Here is a 23190-nt window from a genome sequence, read left to right as displayed (position 1 = left end):
ACTGGCCCCAGCGTTTCTGAGAGATGGCGGCTGCGCCAGGCTCCGAGTCTGAGCAGAGTGCCTCACGGTTGGAGGAAGCTGAAGTGGCATTATACTGTTTTGGAACAAAACGAGGAGCAGGTGGGACGAAATGAAGTAAAACTCTAAATACAGAAAAAGCTAAAGCCCTGGGCCCGTGGGGGCCGCCGAAAACGCCGGGCGGAAGTGGGCGGGGCAGTCTCCCGCCCCGCCCCGGCGCTCCGCGGCGGAGGAAGTGCGTTTCGGCGCTCCTCCTGGGACGCTGCGGTTCCGGCGGCGGCTCGCGCGTCCCTCGGGGCCCAAGTTTGCCCCCTTCTGACCCTGCCGTAGGCATTCAGGCAGGCTCGGCATTAGGACCTTCCGGCCTCTGGAGAGGGGAACCGCTTTCCGGCGCCGACCGTGGGCCGACCGCGCCCGCCCGCCCCACAGGGAGCGCGGTACCGCTTGTGACGCAGGAAGCGGCCCGGGTTACGCCCTTCACCGCGCCGGCCAGCCTGCTGCCCGGATGGGGAAACGCCAGGCCCGACGTGCCAAGCCAGGAGTTTGCATCTGGTGCGTAGCCACCCACGGCTCGCTCTTCCAGACCCAAAGCGAATGTTTAGACGGCTCGGTCAAGTTCACAGGGGCAAAATACCACCTTACCGAGCGCGCGGGGGAGATCGCAATGAAGAGGTTTCTCCCAAAGTGTCAAGTGGCTGGTGGGCCCTTAATGGATCTTGGTTGTGTTCATAGTTTTGACCTATCATAGACAATAAAAAGGCCTATTTCCACAAAAGGTTAGAACTCTCCTCTTAATTGGTCAGACTGACAAGAGCCGAAATTCTCTTAGCGTTTAAGATTCCTCAAAGTAGCTGGCTTCTTACCGCAGCCACTTGTGCTGAGCAGGTTTCTCCAAGGCCAGTTGAGAGAAGGGGTCGTTTTAGCTGGAAGCTAGGACACAACATACCCCTAACCTGAACAGGGTTCTGAAATACCATTAGTTACAATCCTCATTACTGAGCCTTGTCTCAAAACTAACACCTGGCAAGTGATTCCTAACCAGGAGTCCATAGATAGAATTGACTTGTGTATGCACTATAAAATACAAGTTCAAAACATTCTGACAAGGGATTTGTAGGTTTTATGGGGCTGTCAAAAGGACCATGGCACAAAAAGTAGTGAAGAATCTCTGCGTATTTGGGGGTGAGTATATCTGGAAGTCATTCTAAGGTAATTTAAGCCTATTTTCTGGGAGCTTGAACCAACCAAAGTTTGTCTTGGCCAGTAAAATGTGTCCCAGGAAAAGGTACCTTCATTATCATAAGTCCTACTTCAAAAGGTCTACTCCAGAAATTAGGCTGTCATGTTGCCAGTCCCTATTTTCCATCTTCTACTGGGAATCAGATGTTGGTTCTTTATTGCAAATAATTTGGTCCTATTAATTACTAGAAAAGGAGGGATTCTGACCAATTATCTTAATCCACACTTTGTGGGTGTTTTAAAGCTGTACTCCTTATGTCAAAGAACCCCTTGACCAGTTCCCAGTTACGACTGGATTCACAGGATACTAATTGTGAACTTGCTAAAAAATTTTTTTTTAAAGCCTATCAACAAATGGTTATTTGGGTAGTATTTTAAAAAAAAATTTTATTGATTTTAGAGAGGGGAAGGGAGAGAAACATCAGTTGCCTCTCCCATGCACCCGAACCAGCGACCCTTTGGTGCCAGGGACAATGCTTAACCAACAGAGCCACACCATCCAGGGCTAGCAGTATTAGTTTTTGTTAAACCCATTATACAGATAGGTAACTTTTAGATAAAAATTTTGTTTATCCCTTTAACTCATTTGACCAGGTTAAGTCCTCTCGTCCCAAAACTAATCTTTGAAAATGCTATTCTCTGACCCCCTACAATTAAGTATCTTTCTTATATGGTTATCTTTAAGCATGTAGTTTTCCTGTTCAAATGTGTGCAGCTCAAAATAGTTTTCTCTCCTTCCTTCCCCTGTAAATTCATAGCTTCCTTTAAAAAAAAAAAAAATCCATGACTGTTCAAATACTCTGCCTCTTACAATTATTCATGCTATGCCCTATAAAATTTGCATTCCTAAAGGCTTGTTAAAATATTGAGCTGGGTTTCATAAAATACCCCATAAATGAGTTGAATATTATGGTGTCACTTCTCATGATCATATTTTAAAAGCAGAGACAATCTTTTCATTGCAGTTTCAATATCTCAAAAAAGGAACGTTAATTTGGTAATAATAGTTACCTTTTCAAAAACACATACAGGAATGATTTGATTTTTTTTGGTAGGTTTGTCAAGAATTTGCACTCTAAACAGGAACAAGTAATTCTGATGTAGTTTGACCCAAGATCCACATTTTTAGAATCACTGGCTTAGAGACAAAAACGTCAAGCTTGCTTTCTTGGGTTATGGAAAGTATCTATGGAGCATGACAGAGACCAAACTGAGTATCTTGAAGTTCTGTTTTATTATAAATGAGCACCACAACCAAATGAAATGTGCAGGATGGAGAAAAACCTGTTTCACAAATGCTGTATGTTATTTATTAAAGGTGTTCAGGCTCAGAGATAATGTATTCCAAGTTTATTAAACCAGTTTAAAGTTCTTCCTGTATTTATGATTAAAATTTAAGACAATCCTCTGTTGCCTTCATTAATGTTGACTCAGGGCCTGAGCCAAGGTAAAAGTGCTAGAGTTGACAAATAGAACCTTTGCAAACTCTGGACCTGAATCAAGCTATCAAGTTGTAAAAAAAGTCACACCTTGGCAAATACCTGATCAAATTTGTTGGCTAAATCCAGTGAGATGCTCCCCAAAGATGTCAGACAGAGGCTTTCTATAGCTATGTGCCTCTGTGACAGGCAGCTAGAGTTCTTAGGACATTGCACCAAGGATCAGTGCCACATGGTAGAACACAGAATCTGGTATTTGCCACTTCGTAATAAGTATAAAAATATACTTAGGTAGGCCCTGAGTAGCTCAGTTGGTTAGAGCATCAATCCCGATACACTAAGGTTGCAGGTTTGATCCCCTATCAGGGCACATACAAGCAGCAACAAATGAATGCACAAGTGGAACAACAAATTAGTTTCTCTCTCCCTAAAATCTATGCATACTACATTTGTATATTACAACTGCTAAATTATTCTGCATAAGAAAGAAGACTTAAAGGAGTAAAGTTTTACAAAGACTGGCCAGCTAAATGAGAAACAAAAGCTTAGGAGGAACAATATGTACTGTACACTTTAAAACTTAAGAGGGTTGATCTCATGTGTTTTCAAGTAAAAAAAAAGCAAGGTATTTAGAAGAGAAATGCAAGGTATTTTGTGAACAAAACAGGGTATTTTTGTAAACTCCCTACTCACTCTCTCCTGTGAAACTTAGTAAAATATACATATACTTACTAATGCCCCACAAAGTAAATTCTCTTTTGGGGTAATACGATTAAGTACACAGCCTTGTTTTTAATTTTGGCATGAGTTTTGCCTGTAGGGTGTACATGCATCGATGACCAATTTTTAAGTCTAATACAGCTTTGATAATCAATTTATAAAATGCTAACACCTCACTGAAGAGTCCATCTTGAAAGGAAGCCTTATTTATGTCTGATCAACTTTATTAGTCAAGTAATAAAAAATATTTATCACTTGTGATTCTATTGCATTAAATCTTTTAACGTAGTGCCATCTTTGAAGGCTAAGTTTCCCAGTGAGGACGCAAACCATCTCTTTCCATTTATTCATGGCACTTACCCCATTAGTTTATTCCTTGTGAATACTGAGCTTGACAGAGGTTTTGGCTCACAATTGAAGCTACTAGTTTGTTTCTCTTTATAATGAGTATTGCAAACATGATACTTCACAGAATGGTGTACAACCAACTACCTAGTACTCAGTAGGTAAGAGTGAGATTACATAAAACTCCTACTAGAGATGTACTAAATCAAACATAACATGTGTTTGCTAGTTGTTGTAAGAAAATGTAATTGTAGATACATCATATGTATGTCACTAAGATACAAGGTATAAAGCCCTAGACTAATTGTGTTTAATTATCTGCCTGCTCATTAGCCAGTTCTTAGTATTTGTATTCTGACATCCTGGATAAACCGGCTTCTCTCTTTTCTACATACTGATTCCTTGATTACTAGCAGGCTGTTTCACTTACTAGTTGCCAATTGTTTCTTAAACAGCTTTTTGTTGGTTAGTTTCCTTATGGGATGAGCTACAATTCCAAATAACCTATGCTGTTTGTCACCTATCTACCCAATTCCTCATGTTTTGTGGGACAAAATGAATTTAGGATATTTAGTTCTAGGGGCCCAGAAGAAAAAAAGAGCTGTCTAAAGATGCAAATAAACTACCTCAATATCACTGGTTATTGTAACAGTCAGTCACTTGTTGGGCCAACTAATTTGTGCTATATAGGGATACCTTGGTTTTTCGGCTGATCCTAAATTTTATCAGTCTCCACTAATATTTGTTACGCTTATGCTGAATGGAGCAAGACTGACCATTGTGATAGCCTACAGATACACTATAAATCTTGAGAATAGTGTTTGGGTAAACTCTGGTTCTAGGAATACTGATACTTAAATTGAGTCTCTAGGGGTAACATAAACAATCAAATGATAAACAACAAAAACTGAAGGCCGTAATTCCATCCTTATCTCTCTGCCCTTGGGTACTTATATACCATCTTATTTATAACTGCAGTCACTCATAAATTATTCCTCATTGACTCTTTGAATAGTAAGAATGATTAACACAATGCAATGTTGGACTAAATGCCACATCTCATTTGTCCCTACAGTTCTGAATAAATTTTTCCCCACCCTACAATTCTCTTATCCATCCAGGGTAGGCAAAAGTAGGTTTACCGTTGTTTGTATGGAAGACTTGCCAGTTATGATTATTACAATAGCTTTATTAACTCAAAAAAATGTCACAATGGCACAGTTCACTTAGGTACAATCTCGTAAGTGCTCAAATTGCCGGCCTTCATTATTTACACATTCTTGTAGTCTACTTACTATATTTGAGCACACTTTGGCACAGAGTTCTTTATTGTCATCAATTTCTTGACATGCTTCTCTTATGCTACAAATCATATCATCCATAGTACGTGGTTTTCGTGAAAAAACTTTATCTTTGACAACACCCCAAAAGAAGAAGTCCATTGGGGTGAGGTCTGGTGATCGCGGTGGCCATTCCACTGGCCCTCGTCGACCTATCCACCTGTTGGGTAATTGTTCATCAAGAAACTCACGCACTGTTATGGCACAGTGTGGATGAGCTTCATCTTGTTGAAAGAAGAAATCATCATTATCATGCTGTCTCTGTAGTTGCGGTAAAATAGTGTCCCTTAGCATGTTAAGATACAGGTCGTGTGTAACAGCTGTATGGAAGAAAATAGGTCCAAGTACCCCTTTACACGAAAGACCCGCCCAAACTGTAATCCCTGGCTGACTCAACTGTCCTTCTATCATTACATGAGAATTCTCTCTTGAATAATAGACACAATTGTGTCGATTTACAGTACCTGAAAGTTTAAAATGAGCTTCGTCAGACCATGTAATTTTATCAATGATGCCACTGCCTTGTCTTTCTTCATTTAGAACCACTTCACAGAATTGTAAACGGCGATCTGGATCATCCTCTAGTAACCCGTGAAGCAATCTTGGCCGATACATTTTCAAACCTAAACGTTGCATAATACGACTCAAAGATCTACAGGAAATGCCTAACTCAACAGAAGCTCTTTGTTTTGATTTTTTTGGGCTCTCTGTAAATGCCTGACTCACTAACATTTCATTTTCCTGGGTGGTAATACTGACTGGTCGACCACTTTTTGGAGCATTACAGATGGACCCAGTTTCATCAAATTTATCACGTATTCTGTAAATCGTTTGCCTACTTGGTGAAGGTGTATCAAATTCTTCAGCCCATTTCTGTCGAACCTTTTCGGCATTCTCTGTCTTCCAGTATTGTTTAAGTATCCATTTTCGTTGGTCGTTGGTTAAATTACCAGCCATCATCACCTAAAAGATAAATCTTAAGTAAGGAAACAAAATAATACAAGGATAAACTGTTTTGCGTACTCACAACTGTAAACCTACATTTGCCAACCCCTGTATAATCTTAAATGCAATTGTGTTGTCTTTGTGAGTTTCAGGTTATAGAATACCATAGCTGAGTAAGCTAGTGCACTACTTTGATTTTCCTATAAACGGATGAACAAGATTCCCACTGTCCCTACTAGTATCCAGGGAAACACAGCCAACACCACTAGCTAGGCAGTATCAGCAAGGGAAAGACCTGCTTGAGCGTAACCTTGATATAGGGGAAATTAAATTCTATGTTTTCTACTCCTGGTTAATATCTTCTGGATAATACAGTGACCATGGTGGGAGTCATCCAAGACTAAAAGGTATCTGTCAGTTTTCTTAGAAATAATTGCACACACCCACAAAATCAGTTATTACCACCTTGATTAAAGAGTTTTTTGTACTGAATTTCCTGTATTTTTTCATATGTACCTCCACATACTTTGGTTATTATGACTTGCTGAACTAATTAGTAGTTCTTTATATTTACTTTTATAAATAACTTAAAAATCAAAAGAATGCTTATTTACCAATCAAAGGTGGGGACTTCAAACATACGGATCAAGACACCTTTTAAAAAGTGTTTTGCTGAATTATATATTTTTACAATTTTTTCAATTACATTCAATATTATGTTAGTTTCAGGTGAACAGACATTTATATAATTTATGAGGTAATCTCCCAATAAGACAACACCTAACTTTGTTAATAACCAAGTAGATATCTCTCAGGCTAAAGGAACAGGTGTGTTAAAAAAAAAAAAAAAAGTCATCCAATTATGAAGAAAAGACATATCTCCTTGGCCAGTACATTACCCTCCAAGGAGGTAATAGTAAGTTTATAATATTCATAAAACTGCCTGGTGAACATACCAAAATATATATATAGAATTATGAGAATACTGTACTTAATGGCATTAGGACTGATCTATTTTATATTGAAGTGGATCTTTAAAGTCCTACCTCATGGCATCTAAGTTTAAGATCTACTACTCTTAAGTTACTAATATTAAATGAAGTGATACTTCTTTCTACTCTGAGTTACACTTCTGGGGTTTAAAGTTACTGGTTTCACCTTTAAGGGAAAACAGTAACCTTATAAAAGATCTTATTGTCTAAACATCTTTGAATAATTAGTTGTAAAAATAGCAGAATGATACATCACTGTGTTTAAAATAAGATGACAGCTCCTCCCATTTTAAGATGTTCATATATATTAAAAGTGGAGCCCGGCCGGGCATGGCTCAGCGGTTGAGCGTCGATCTAGGATCCAGGCAACCGGGTTTGATTCCCGGTCAGGGCACATGCCTGGATTGGGGGTTGGGGGCAGCCAATCAATGACTCTCTCATCACTAATGTTTCTAGCTCTCCCTCTCCTTTCTTCTCTCTGAAACCAATAAAGATATATTTGGGGGGAAAAAAAAAAAGTGGAGATGAATTTAGAAATAAGGCTTCTTTTTCACAACAACTTAGATACTCCAAAATATTCTAAATTTCTAGAAAACAATTTATTTTGCTGTTCTGATGAAATCTCTAGGAAGAAATGGTTTATGGCAATAGTACCTCCAAACCTCTGAGGTTGGAGAGGTAAATATTATAGTAGCATTGGCCAAAAAAAGAAAATACTGCCTTTGCACTGTAGCTCTTTATAGACATTTTAGTGAAATGCCTCATTCCATGTTTTTTTCAAAGCAGCATTTTCATGAAAAGTACCTGAGTATGAGAAGCTTGTCAAAAATGCAGGTTTTCTAGGGTCACACTAAGTATCAGCATATGGATCTCTTCAGGAATTGCTACATTCTTAGAGAATTATGAATGATGATATCTAGAGCACAGGAATGTCTAGTTTAATACGCTTCCCAGATAATTATGGTGCTCAAACTGGCTTGGGAACCACTGACTTGGAGCATCTTAACATGCCCATAGGAGGGAAATTAATTTTAAAAAGTGGATTTTGAAAAAAGCTTGGTAGCCATGACCTAGGCATAAGAATTTGCCTTCAATTAAAATTTGATTAAGTTATTAGAAATGGATGACCAACCAAGTTCTGCCTTGAGAAGTAAACACATTATATTTCTACCAGTTCTTTATGTAAGTACCTTCAACTAACACTTAGAAAAAGAAATTTGTTGGTATGGTATCTGCGTAATATATATCAACTCATTTAATGTTGCAAATCTTAGAAGTAAGTGATTTTTAAGTTAGTGCCAAACCTTCCCAAACAATACAAAATTGCTTGTGTTGTCTTGGTGGGGGGTTGGTTAGCACATTAATGGATTCAACTTTATAAAAATGGGTATTAACAAAATAATACTGTTGATTATAAACCATTCAAACTTAAAGCTAAATGTCTATGCAGAGATAAGCACGTAATGTTGAACTTCCATCCTGTTAATAAGGTTGTTCAACTGTTTAGAAAAGTTAACTATGGGAAAGTCCTCTTCTCTAATACAATTATGTTGAAGTACCTTTATAGTTACGTTTTTAAAATTACTATTATACACTGAAAAGCCAGGTTAAACCTGAAAAATAAGAATTTATAAACAAATATCAGAAGATGGATAGGAATTTTCAATTTGTCCAAAAACAATTTAATACCTTTTGAGAGAAGAATTTTATCTACAGTGGACAAAGTACTAGAATATGCTTCATTGGGCATTGTTAGTCTTTCAAGATAATTGTGAGGAATGAAATCTAAGAACAGATGTCCAATTATTTTCTTGCTATTATTTTTTTCTAGAATAAAGATGGCTTTGTTCTTCTGCACAAATCATTAGCAACTTTTGGTTTCCTAACTTTTAACTACAAAAATACATCTCTAACCCTCTTTCCTTCTCTTTGTAATTTAAGTTTAGTAGCTATTTTGCAGATTTATACTTACACCAAAGAGCAAGAGACCTGCTTAATTAATTTAAACATTTACTTAGGCACTTACTAAAATTTTTAAATTGACTTTTAGAGCGAGAGGAAAGACAGAGAAAGAAACATCAATGTGAGAGTGGAACACCGATTGGCTGCCTCCTGCACACCTCCTACTGGGAAATCAAGCCCCAAACCTGGGCATGTGCCCTGACCAGGAACTGAACCATCAACCTTTCGGTGCATGGGACGATGTCCAACGAACTCAGCCACACCATCCAGGGCTGTCCCAGGTGTTAATGCAAGTACTATGCATTCATCTGAGGGAGATAATGCAGGTTAAACACTTCTTTTCAGGAGCTCATATTCTAGCAGGAGGAGGAGAGTCTATATAGTTATAAACTGCAGCAAGCCCTAGCCGGTTTGGCTCAGTGGTTTGAGCATCAGCCCACGGACCGAAGGGTCCCAGGTTTGATTCCAGCCAAGGGCACTTACCTCGATTGCAGGCTCAATCCCTGGCCCTGATAGGGGCCGGTGTGGGAGGGACCAGTTGATGTTTCTCTCACATTGATGTTTCTCTCTCTCTTCCCCTTCCACTCTCTCTGAAAAGCAACAGAAAAAGTATCCTCAGGTGAGGATTAAAAAACAAAACAAACTGCAGTAAGTGCTATCATAGAGCTGGGGAAAAGATACATGGAACTATAAAGAATAATGGACTTCTTGGAAGAGCACCAGGGAAACCGTCATAGAGGAAAACACTTGAACTGAAGGATGCTTTCTCAAGGGGGAGAGGAGGAGTATTCCATGGAGAGACGATTATACAAAAGAAAGGAGGTCAGAAATCACATGGTAACTTTCGGGAGCTGAAAGCGGTAATAGTATGGGAGGAAGCAAGGACTACCTGGATCTTTTATTGGAAAAAGGCAGGAACCAGATCACAGGAGGCCTGGTATGCCATCCTAAGGAGCATGGATTCCATTAAAGGATTTCAAGATCAGATTCACATGTTAATAAAATCACCCTGAAGAATGACAGATGGATTAGGAGTAAGATTAAAGCTAAAGTAAGCTAGGAGGTCACTGCATAGTTTATAATATATATACATATTATATACATATAAACTCACTTATTTGGCATTATTCAGGCAACTTGCCTGAACTAAACAGAGGCAGTGGTGATGAACAGGAGGGGAGGTAGACTAAGAAACAAAAAGTTAGAATGGACATTACTTAGGGACATAATGGACACGGGTGTTTGTATCCCATTTTTAGTCAATTTACACACATTTTCCCGTATCACTACAAACTAGAACATCTTTGGGAAAACTGTTTTGTGGTAATACATACTTATTGTAGAAAACCTATCTGTAAAGCCTACATGCAAAACCCAGAGAGAACCAGTGAAAGCATTCTACTTTATTTCCTTGATCCATTTCTATGGAAACACGCACAATATACAAGAGCCCCACAAAATTATAATCCTATTTTCATACTTTTACCATTTCTTTATAATATGTAATGCTCTGAAATAATTTGAAAATAATTTTAATGACTGTATTTATGGACTTGACTACATCCTTATTTGCCTTTAATAGCCATTTTTAAAGCCAAGTGTTAGGTATAATATTGCTATTTAGAGAACTAAAACTGGGAACTATATTGGTTTCCATATTTCTTATCATTTGATTCATTCAAGAACTCCCAAAGTCTGGGAACCAATGTATCTGATTAGCTCTAAAGCCCTGCCAACTCTTTCTTTTTAGTTTGTTTCTAATATATACTGGACTGCTACATTCTTACCAAAAGACCCAGAAGAATTTCATATTTTGCTTTGCTGAATCATATTCTAGAGATCTATACTGATATGCATTGACTTGTCCTAAATCTTTGAATTTACCCTACCTTCAAACAATGGCTTTGTATTCCAGGGATATAGAATGTGAGCTTTTCCCATCTTAACCATTCTGTTATAAAGGTTCCTGATAAGACACCAGACCTAATTTATGAAGCAGATCTTGATTTAGGAGGAACAAATCTAACTGCTTGTTGCAAAACTATCTAGTTGCTGACTGCTACTAATATATAAGGCAGTTACACATGCACCTTTGACAAAAACTGTTTATTACAATTAATAATTAATTACAGTACCCTGTTCTTTTAAGTACCTTTCTTCCAAACAGTTCAAAGCCTTCTGGTACAGAATACCTCCTTGATGTGTAGTTAACAACAGAAAGAGCAAGCAAGGAAATAAGTTTTGCTGGTGAGAGGGAGGGGCTGCAAAAGGCATGAAAAATCAAACTTGAAATAAAACTTTCAAATTTTCATAGCTTTAAGTCCAAATAGCCTGTGATGTCAAAACTCTTCCAACTCCCTCAATCGAAAAGGGTCAGTATCTTACACATTTACCTTCATCTGAACATTCTAGAGCCCCAAGTTTTAAAAAGTTCACTGGTCTGGCTATAATTATTGAGTTCTAAAATACCAAATTTTATGACTATTACGAAGAAACCCTTTTTACTGAGAATTCCTTTTCAAAGAACTAAATTAAAACCCCACAAATAAATGTTTAACTGTTCTCATCTCTCTAAGCCTTACTCCATAACTTGGACTTTGTAAGCTGGCCCCTTTATTTCATTTTGCTAATTCACATTTTTAAAATATTTTAATTTTCATATGAATTATAGTTATTTCATAAAAAATGCATGGCAAGGAAAAATCTGCAGTTTCTTTACAAATGTAAAATTTATTCCTGGGAACATGACTTCTTTCACTGTTTTAAGAATGGAAGACATAACCTAACTTGGTCTTTTGGCTAGGAACACATGATAGCAAGGGCTGGTAGGGGGAAAAAGTTTATGCATAGGAAACCAAGCAGCTTCTTCTCTTCCACAAGTAACTGATTTTACTGAGCACTTGTACAGACAACTTAACCATGCGTTTAAAGAGTTTAATCTTTTTTGCTCTAGCCGGTTTGACTGTTTAGAGCATTAGCCATTGGACTGAAGGGCTCAATTCTGGCCAAGGGCAGGTACCTCAGTTGCAGGCTCCATCCCCAGCCCCAGTCAGGGTGTGTGCTGGAGGCAATCAGTTGATGTCTCTCTTTCACATCAATGTCTGTCTCTCTCTCTCTCTCTCTCTGAAAAGCAACAGAAAAAATACCCTCAGGTGTAATCTTTTTTAAAAAATCTATTACACTTTGATCTAGGCCTCCAATGAAACTACCCTCACAGTTTAGTCTTTATCCTTGAATGTAATTTGGTAATTCCCACTTAGCTGATTGAAGGAAGGCAAAGATCCACAGAAATAGCTGTATGTCATAGCTCTTAAACTCTCATGATCATTTTGATTTTCATGACTTAAAAAAAACCTCTCTATTACTTTCAATGTTTTGTTTTGTTTATAATTTAAGAGAAGATTATTTGGACCTAAAGCTATGAATTAGGAAGTAATCTACTACCTAACTGCCATTGAAGGTCAGTTTACTTTGTAGCTCAGTATGAAGAAAGTTTAAGAAAGTCTTAATTTCCCTCTCAAATTTAACTACGCTTAACTCCTGGTATTCTTTACAGAGACTGAGGGCTTTTATAATACCAAAGTTTGAAGTAAATTATAACTGACGAATCAAACTTGCCTTCAGAGGTAAGAATAACAAATTTAGAACACTTTGATACACATGTATTTGTAGAAGGGTAAAAACACTGTTGCATTAACTACAGAAATTGTAGGCAGGGGGAGGAGGATCACTTTGTAAATTATGTAACTGTCTAACCACTATGCTGTACACCTGAAACTAATGTAAAAGAATATTGAATATCAACTGTAACAGAAAAATAAAAAATAAAAACGAGGAAAGTCTGTAGGGTATAGGGGTGAAAAAAAGGGGAAGGGCAGTAAGAATGGGAACCAAAAATTAGGTGTCTATGATAATGATCACCCAGGAGAAAAAGACAGGATACATAAAGTATTGAAAACAAAACTTATTTAATATTAAGCATTAAGTGACAGGATTCAAATAAGAATAAAAAAGAGAAAAAATAAGATTTGATCATACCTAAGAAAATCAAGTACTTAAATCTTAGTTATCTTGATGGTTATCAACTTCATTTGTTAAAAGAGGACCAAGTCAAGAGTCTCTTCTATCACTACACACTAATTTGTATAGTACACACCATAAACGGAAAAATAATTCAAGTGCAGCTGACATACATTAAGCATAAATTATATTCATTCTTGCTGCTTCTGACCTTTAGCTATCTGAAGATGTTTGAAAATTATGAATTTGGTGTCTAAAATGTTATGTCCCTAAATTAAATTATGTACCTTAAAAAACATCCAGAACAGTTTTAAGCACACAATACAAATAAAAGCATACACAAACCAGACATTTTTATGATATTTAGTGACATCACACATGCTGAAACAAGGGCTTAGACATTTTTTTATTAAAAAAAACTTATATAAAGAATTCACCATAAAACCTGTGTTTTAAACAGGTATTATATTTCAAACAGGCTACTTCTGTAAAGTAGAAAAATTACCATGTTAAGTACCAATAAGGTTGGTAAAACAATGGGTGGGGGATGTGGGTAAGAGATTTTGTAAGTTGAAAGCACAAAATCAAACATTTATTTTTACTGTATCTTATGGGTGATGGAAATAAACTAATCAAAACATATAATATGGGAATTTCCCAGGCAAGAAATAATTTTAAAAAAAAACTAGCCATGAACAGAATTTTATATATATATGTAAAGAAAAAAAGACAGCATACTATTTTTCTTCTTCAAATTCAAGAACTTAATTGGATGTCATTATATAAGAAGTTGCTTTTGCTTTCTGATATACTCCCAGATCTATAAATGGATGAAATATGAATGATCACTTAAATTCTTTTAACACATACACTATAAAATGGAGAGAACATGAAAGTCACCTAGGAATTATAATCAGAACTGTCTATGTATGGCTATTTTCAAGTCACAATCACTACAACTTTCTTATAGCAGTTTTACACGGCCAGATGGTGTTCTGTTTAACAATAATGTCTTGATCATAAAAGTAACGTACATGTTACACAATTTGATTGATTTCTGCTGACTGCCAAAATGTGCATAAGCTGTCCTAAAGCCATAAAAAATGCATTTTGCACAGGCATAATGAATTTAAGATGTACAAACATGAACAAAAATGATACCCTGAAATTTGAAGCATTTTAATAAAACTTTTTGGGTGTAGAATTTCAATAAGGTGTCAAAATACATTTCCTGATGCAGCAGCAAAATTACAAGTTCTGGCTTTTTCTATATATAAGTATAAACACAGGTTGCCTGTGCTACATGGGTTCTCAGCATAAAACTTAAAATGTAAGAATTCTCTTAAATTCATGTTTATTAATAATATTAAATTTGTAGTTAGTGAGCAGTATTTGGGTTCCAGGACTACTCTGAAACTTAAGCCAGTCACTTCCCTCTAAGAGTATTTCCTCAATATAAAAGAGGAAAAAGAAAAAAAGAATAATGAAAAAGAAACGGCTTGAGCTGCACTGGGAAAAGGACTTGAAATTTAAAAAAATGAGATTATCTGGGCCCAATCCACCCTCTTTTCCAGACTCATCAATGTATTCATATAAATCCAAGTCAAAGCTAGTCTATTTAAAACACATTCTATTATGCAAAGTGAAATAAGCCAATCAGAGAAAGTACCTTATGATTTCACTTATGTGTAGAATTTAATGAACAAAATAAACTAACAAAGTGGAGACAGACTTACAAATACAGAGACCAGACTGCCAGCTACCAGGGGGGAGGGGTTTGGAGACTGAGTTTTGAGAAGGGTGAAGGGATTAAGCAAAGAAAAAAAGGAGAGACTCATGGACACAGACAACAGTACAGTGACTGCCAAAGGGAAGAGGGGGTAGGGGAAGGTTAGAGAGGCTAAGGGCGGAATAAATAGTGCTGGAAGGAGACTCCACTTGGGGCGGCAAACACACAATACAATATACAGATTATGTATCGTAGAATTGTATACCTGAAACCTATATAATTTTATTAACTGATGTCACCTCAATAATTTGAGTAAAAAAATATTCTATTCCTGTTCCACATCTTTGTACATAAAGCCATGCTTACTGCAAATACTTCACTGCCCCCAATCCCTTCACTACTGAAAGCCATAAATATCTTGCTTCCTAGTCTAAAAATTCTATTCCTCTGTGAAACACAGGAACCCATGAACTGGGGTTCCTGGCTGAATAATTATACCCACCTGGCTTAACCCCAAACTACATTATAAGCTAACTGAGTAGGGACTAGTCTTACCTCGCACAATATGAAAGGCACACATATTTGAGGAAAGAGGAACATGATGGACAGAACTAGAACTGAGGGCTAACAATACTGGTAAAGGTGTTTTAAAAAAAAGGAAAAAATAACTCCAAAGTTCTATAATATCCAATTATGTATCCAACTGACTTATTATCATATATTCATGCTATAGCAAAATTTTCAGAAATCTGGCATCAAATCAGATGATCTGTTATTTGCACACCAAAAACGGAGTGCCTGCTGTATGCCAGGAACTTTGCATGCTAGCTATAAAATGCAACACTATCAACATCACATGGACTAAAAGAAAATAATAACATGAACATGACTGTGATAGGTACAGAAATAACAAAGAAATGCCTCATTTTCTAGAGAAAAACACAACTGAAACTTTACTATAAATCAGTTAATTGCTCCTGGAGCTTTTATTTCACATTTAATCCCTAATCACTATGATGAAACAGTTAATATTTTACCTCCTCTATGGATTATAAAACTTGAGGCCCAGGAAGCAAACTACCTAACATCTCACTTGAAGTCAAAAAGCAAATATTCAAACTTGGGTCATTTTAACTTCAGTAGTATCCATGAGGCTCCTAAGAAGGGGTCAAATGAAGAACCTGTCATAAAGTCTGGACTTGATCTTCAAATCTCTGGTGAACTAAGTCTTTTAAGCACAAAAAATTGTTTTGAAAAGGTTTTGATCACATGAATAAGCTAGAAGGGTAGAACCAGTAACCAAAAAAGGAAATACAAGGAGAAAAGTTTAGAGAAAAGAAGTTGTTTTGAATTTATTTTGAAGTACCTATATTTAGTAGTTCTATTTGAGTTCAGAGATTATAAATTCTGAAGCCATCAACAGGTAAAGGTGTAGGAACTGATTAATACAATTGGTGAAAAGGTGGCTGGGGACATAACACTGAGAACTACCAAAATGAAAAAGGAGAAGAAAGCAACTAATGAAAACAGGAAGAACAGAAGTGTCAACTAGCAAAGGATATTAACATATAAACCAAGGAGTTTTAATAAGGCATATTCTAAGTAATCAAATATTATAGGTCAAATAAGACCACCCACATCTGGAGCACATAAAAATACAGAACTTTGACAAAATGTTATAAAGGGAAATAATTGCATATAGTCTTTTCTTATTCCCCAGGAATACCAAAATTTACACAAAAGGCTGAGTTTGTGGAAAAAGGGAGCTAGTCAACTTTTAGACAGAAAACCCAAAGCTAGCACAAGTGAACATTTGACTTCAGATGTCACTGGTAGAATATCTCCTCACAGCCATTTAATTTTCTAAAGTATTTTTCAATCGTTCATTTGATATGTTCTCTTATCCATTTTACTCCCATTTGCCCTTTGGCCAAAAAGTGAGAGCATGGGAATAAAAACAGAAAGTAGCCACAGAATGTCTTGCATAGATGTGGTTAGACAAGCTGTGTTTAGGAAACAGGAGAGATGCCTACACTGTATCATACCACTGTTATCACATGAACCTGAAAAAAGTATTTTTGCTGCCTTTTCAGGTTTCTACTATTGTACAGAACGAGAAAAAATAATCTGGCATTTCTTGCTTATCCAAAACAAGTTTTCTTCAGGAATGAGCTGTCATCTTAGCATAGCCTTCCTTAATAACTTAAATACAAGGACTTAGAATAAACCGGAGGAATAGGTTCTCTCTTTACCTAACAACATTAAAGTTTATCAGAAAGACATTAGGAACTAGGCATTGGAAATATGTGGAAAGTACTGTATGTAATGGAGAGGTTTATAAATTCCTACTAAGAGTTAAGTTGGTAAGTGCTGACCTTGTTATAATAATTCAAGTATTTAACAAATTAGTAGCAAATTCCCCAGATTCAGAGATAAACCACCTCATGTGCTCACAAAGCATTTATGTTCCTTTGCCCCCTAGTAATCAAGTCATTGGTGATTGATGCAACCTGCTTTGAGAAGTTAAACAAGTAAATGGTTTTCACAATTTTTGGAATTGATTTACACTATTATTTTACTTTCTAAGGAAAGGGGAAAACTTCCTCAGGTATAGAATCCTAAAGTAAAACAGAGAAGTTGGCTCAAAAAAACTCCACTCCTTAGAGAATCATCTACATTTTTAATTTAAAAAAGGACTTATACATACTATCATTTTTGTGCATTATAGAATAATCTAATAAAAGGTATTCCTTAGAACAGTTATGAATATTACTATTCTTTATTCTTACTATGGCTAACTGGGATCAGTTAAGTATGTACCAGAAAAGAATTTAGCTATCTTAAAAAAAAAAGGGGGGGGGGAATAAGTTCCTTTTCCTAGGTCTAAAATGTGGACATGGCAGTTTTCTTGTTAGATTTGTCTATTAAATCTACTCAGTCCGGTCTGTGTGGCTCAGTGGTCGAGCACTGATCTATGCACCAAGAGGTCACCAGTTGATTTCTGGTTGGGTTGTGGGCTCCATCCTCAGGGTGCATGCAGGAGGCAGCCAATAGATGTTTCTCTCTCTCTCCCCCCCCCTTCCTCTTTCTAAAATCAATAAAAAGATTAAATCTACTCAGCTTTGACTTTTATCTTTGAAAACTATCAAATCTCAAACAATTACTTTTCTTGAAAGTCAGTTCTTTCTCCTCTTCAGGCAACAAGCATGGGTATTTCTGCAATGTCTTATGTACCTCCTTTATTCTACTATTCCTACTCTCTCGTTCAGGCTATTATTACTTAGAGCCCTTGCATTAGGGCTCTAAGAGCCAGTCCCTTCCTTCAGTTGAAAGTAGATAAGCTTGGCCAGGTGTGGCTCAGCGGTTGAGTATCGACCTAGGATCCAGGCGATCGAGGTTCGATTCTCAGTCGGCACATGCCCAGGTTGGGGGCTCAGTCCCCAGTTGGGGGCATGCAGGGGGCAGCCGATCAATGACTCTCTCATCACTGATGTTTCTATCTCTCTCCCTCTCCTTTCTTCTCTCTGAAATCAATAAAATATTTTTTTTTAAAAGTAGATAAAATTTAAAGTAAGTCCCAACACACTTCACTGTCTAGTGTCTAGATTCAAAACTAAGTCTTCATTCAGACAGTGTAACTAGGGCAAGGAACATGAACTTTGGTGAAGTCAGAGAGTTAGGAGTTGAAATCACTGCTTCAACACCTTAGGTTAAATTATTATTTAACTGTGATAAAGTATACAGTAGTATCAAACATATTTCTGGGCAGACAGCCCTCTTTTGGGGGGTGGGGGAGTAACTAGCAGTTAACAATTTCTAGTCTGTCCTTAAATCAAGACTTTCCAATAATTCCCCTTTACTCTCAATAACATAGTATCAAGGACCTGGTGTGTCATACCTTGCTAAGTACAACACACACAGCCCTGGCCGGCGTGGCTCAGCAGTTAGAGCGTTGGCCCATGCACTGAAGGGTCTCGGGTTCGATTCCTGATCAAGGGCACGTACCTGGGTTGCAGGTTGAATCCCTGGCCCTAGCTGGGGCCAGGGCATGTGCAGGAGGCAACCAACAGACGTGTCTCTCTCATATTGATGTTTCTCCCTGCCCCCTTCCCTTCCACTCTCTCTGAAAACAAACAAAAAAACTCAACGGAAATAATATCCTCAGGAAGATTAACAAAAACAAAACCCACAGCAACAAAGCCCCAAAACTTACTTCTCAGTCCTTAATTCTAACTGTTATACCCTCACTTATTACCCAGTGATCTTTTTTCCTTTCTTTGATGTTAACTGTAAGCAAAACACCAAGCTATTAAAATTGAGCTAGGTTTAAAAAGGTATAAAGACTGGGAGAAATCAGCAAGTAAACATTTGATATAAATTCTTTAAAGGTTCTAATTACTGAGTTTATCTTGTCAACCTAACTGAAAAAGGGCTAGGAATTATGTTTTGTGTGTCTAAAATATGGTAGGAATGCAAATTATTTGAATGAAATTAGAACCTGAGTTCTAATCAGTCCCAGGAACGAAGCAACTGGAGGGGGAAAACCAGAATATAGTTGAGATACAAATATCAATATACTTTGGGAGAGGGATTTTTCAGTTGTATGAAAGACTGTTTACCAACGAGGTAGATAACCAATTTATTTTGGACCAGTACCACATAAACGATAGCTTGTTCACTGAAGGTATATTCTGTACCTCAAATGCTGACTGCCACTGTTTTGTAACATGCTTACAACAAAGGAGCAAACAAAAAAAACCAAACCCCTCAAACACAATTTTCTTTTAAAATATATCTTTTTATTAATTTCAGAGAGAGGAAAGAAGAGGGAGAGAGGGAGACAGAAACATCAATGATGAGAGAGTCACTGATTGAGCCCGCAACCTGGTCATGTGCCCTGACCGGGAATCAAACCCTGATCTCCTGGATCCTAGGTCAATGCTCAACCGCTGAGCCACGCCCGGCCGGGCCACAATTTTCTTTTATAAAAGCTATAAATACATGATAAACTCTGCATACTTCAATGCCTATGGCAAATATAGGCATTGAAGAAAAAGGTCATAAAATATTTTTCTTTAAAAAACAAAAATAAGACTAGGAGTTGATAAAGTAGGTACATTCAGAAATTTTGTTCTGTTTCAACTACCACTCACTTCTCCAAGCAAATGAAGGACTGCCAATAGATTTTACAGCTCTTTTACACTGCCTCCATTTTTACATTTATCACTAAAGTTTACAATGGATATTCAAGGACTTTAAAAAACTTTTTTTTTTTTAACCAAATCTACTGTTAAAGCACTCCAGAGAATGGTGGGTCCTTTAAGTTTTTCTATCTTTCTCATTGCTTCATTTAGGTGGAAGCAGAATACTATTTCTTCAGTTTGCAGACAAAATTCCACTTAAAGATGTTTCAAACTTGAACTAAACGGTCAACAGGAGACTATGGGCCTTATTTTTTTGGATAGCAGATGGCAGGTTATTTTGAAGATGTTCTTGGATGATACTTACATATTAATTACTTCTCTCTTCTGAAGAAATAATTGAAGTTGACTCAAGGTATCCAGGACCCTTGTAAGTTTTTTTGACTACTATTTGTAAATATGGATTTCAAGTGTAAATAAGTTCAAACAATTCTCAGATATAAATCTTTTCATTCTACACTTAGAAAACACTAAAGTCAGGGGTGGGAGTGGGGCAGAAGTAAATTTCACATAAAAACAAAATCCAGTTAAAGTCACAGGTAATTCAAAATATTTTCTTACTTTGAACTTGAGTTTCAGCAAATGTGAAGACAGACAATGACTACTCAAAAATACCCCAAAAAGCTTGAAGAGCAGACAAAAGGGTCATCAATGTTTATATTATAAAGCTCATATTTGCAAAACTTTATTTCACATACAATTTTCATTAGCCCTGTTACTGGGAATGCCAAACCTCATGGCACATAAAACACATGTAGCTACTAAAAGCTGGCACACTGGCACTTATGACAGCAAAAAAAGTGACAAAAATAAACTCAAGGGCACAACAAATTGGGTCTTCCAGTATCAAAGCAAACAGTACTACGTATCTTGATAAACCCTGAACATATCAAAGAATTATAAACCCAAATCATCACTGGTTTTATATACTGTTGAAAGTTTGTAGGTTAAAATGTCCCCTAGATTTGAGAAATATGGATGTTGACTAAAACTAAGGCCAGTTTTTGGGGGTGCACCATTCCTGGAAGTACTGCAGTAAGTGGTCAATACGAAGAGTGGATGGAGCAAGCTCCTATTCCACCTCCAGGCTCCAAAAATACATTTAATATATTGTCCTCTAGAGGACGTATCAGATATTAAACTGGTAAAAACAGGTACTACACTTGATCTCAGCCAAAAGGCAGAGAAGTGATAAGACGTTTTTTTCTTTCCATGTTTTTTAGGGCAGAACTATCAGCTGGGCCCATTTTCTCACCCATCTGTTAAAAGGAGGAAACCCTGCTCCAGAGCAACTCTAACCTTTCATCTCTTCCCCAAACTCCAGTGGTCAAGTGTTTTAGTATTTTACCTGTAGCAAAGTGTTATCAATCTCTAAAAAAGCATGTACACATTTAGCTGGGTCATCAATGTAAAGAATGGCTCATTTTACTTGGGAATAGGGACTTGGAAGTTTCAGAGGCAGTCTCAAGGTGTATTAACCAAGAGTGGGAAGAGGCACTTCAGGGAGTTGTGAACAAAGGCACCAAGGTATGAAATAGCATGGCTATTCTGAGATGGTATTCAGTTTAGCCCATCAGGGAGTGTCTGCTATGTGAACCCAGTCAGATTTGAACAGAAATAGGGAAAGGAAAGTTAGGGTATGATTTACTCAGATAATGAAATGTAGGATGAGAAGTGAAATTTTTTGAGAGAATGGGTGAAAAAAGTTCTTAGGAATCAAGTACTAAATTCAGTATTTTTATGAGTTCAGGAAACTTGTGGCCCCCTGAAAACCTTAACATTCCACCTGCAGCTCTGAGATAAAAATGTGGAAATTATCAGGGAAAAGGCACAAATGAAATTACCCAGAGAACATAATATGCAAGAAGGTAGTCAAAGAAAGAAACTAATTGCAAATAGTATTTAAAATTCCAGGAATGTAAAGAAAAAATAGAACTTGAGAGGTTCATGGATTTGGTGAGCAGGAACAATGATAAATGATTAAAAGTATAAATCAAGGATTTGTTTCCATTAGCTTGACAAATTGCCTCTTTTTCCTTATTAAGGCACAAAAAACTAGGAACATTCTAAAAATTACCTTAAAATAAACTGACTTCCTGTTTACCTCCCCTTTTCTAAGCCAGAATAAAAGTTGCAATGATGTTAAAGGAGACAACTTATACATAATAAATAGACCACAGAAGCTACTTAACAAGTCCTTAATAGGCAAAATGCCCATTTTATATTCAGTCAACAAAAAGCTTTGAACTTCAAAATCTTTGTACTACTTAATATTTACAATTAATAACTGGCTTTTCTGTTCATTCACATTCAGTTACTTCACTAAAAAGAGCCACAAAAACTAGGATTTAATTATATACGAATTAATTAAAAGCATCAATCTTTTCAAACTACTAAGTCTACAACTAAGACTAAAGGAAACAGTATAACCTTGAACCCAGATTAAATTTATCTTTTCAAGTTCAGCAAACATTTCCTCCTAGTACCAAATAGAGGAGGTTCCGTCAAAAAGCAAGCCAGGTTTAAGATCCAAAGGTCCTTGAAGAATAACTCCCAGTTTTCACTTGACACCATCGGAAGAAGTCCTTTAAATCTTCACTAGTTTAGATGACGGCTACTATACTAGTTTGGACAAGTGGAAATAATAAAAAACAAAATGAGTCTTACTGAATATGCCAATTTAAACCTTAAGAATTTCTGAACTGCTGGAGATCTTCACCTAGCAAGGTTTCAAAAACTACAACTAAAGTTCACACTTCCACAAAAGTGATTTAAAGTAGGCTTTAATGTTTCATAATGGTGCAGAAATCTTAATATTTACCAAGTGATTATAATTTCACCTTTTAAAAAACTACAGTAAGAGGGCGACAGAAAGACAACATAAATGTATTGAAAACAGCCTTAAAACTTCAGATTACACTAGCAGTCTTTATTCTGTATTACTAACCATGCTTAAATTTAAACAGAAAAGCAAATCCACTGATAAGATCGCACATTCTTGTAGACTACAGATAGGGACAATAAGTACAGATGGAAAGTACACAGTCTAAAAATGGCCCTCAAAATTCAGATGGCATATTCCTAGGTTTCTTGTAACTTTTAGAAAATTAAAAGTATTCCTGGGTGTTATTTACACCTGCTTCCAAATAGAGGGACTACTTTTTATTCGGCTCTGAAAAACTTTTACGTTTTTTCAGAAAATAATTAATACTCCGTCCGTTGTGGCTCAGGAGTCCTGCG

General features: G+C 36.8%; 1 non-coding gene across 1 annotated transcript; it reads right to left on the bottom strand.

Annotated features, from left to right (window-relative positions):
- Positions 1–20955: 20955 nt before the first annotated feature.
- Positions 20956–21143, bottom strand: LOC148092250 (U2 spliceosomal RNA). Its single transcript, XR_015715256.1, has one exon. It is a non-coding gene; the product is annotated as a U2 spliceosomal RNA (small nuclear RNA).
- Positions 21144–23190: the final 2047 nt, after the last annotated feature.

The sequence above is a fragment of the Miniopterus natalensis genome, chromosome 10, assembly GCF_054644295.1.
Source record: "Miniopterus natalensis isolate mMinNat1 chromosome 10, mMinNat1.hap1, whole genome shotgun sequence".
Classification (NCBI taxonomy): Eukaryota; Metazoa; Chordata; class Mammalia; order Chiroptera; family Miniopteridae; genus Miniopterus; species Miniopterus natalensis.
The sequence above is the reverse complement of the archived record's forward strand: the minus strand, read 5'-3'. Positions and strand labels throughout refer to the sequence as shown.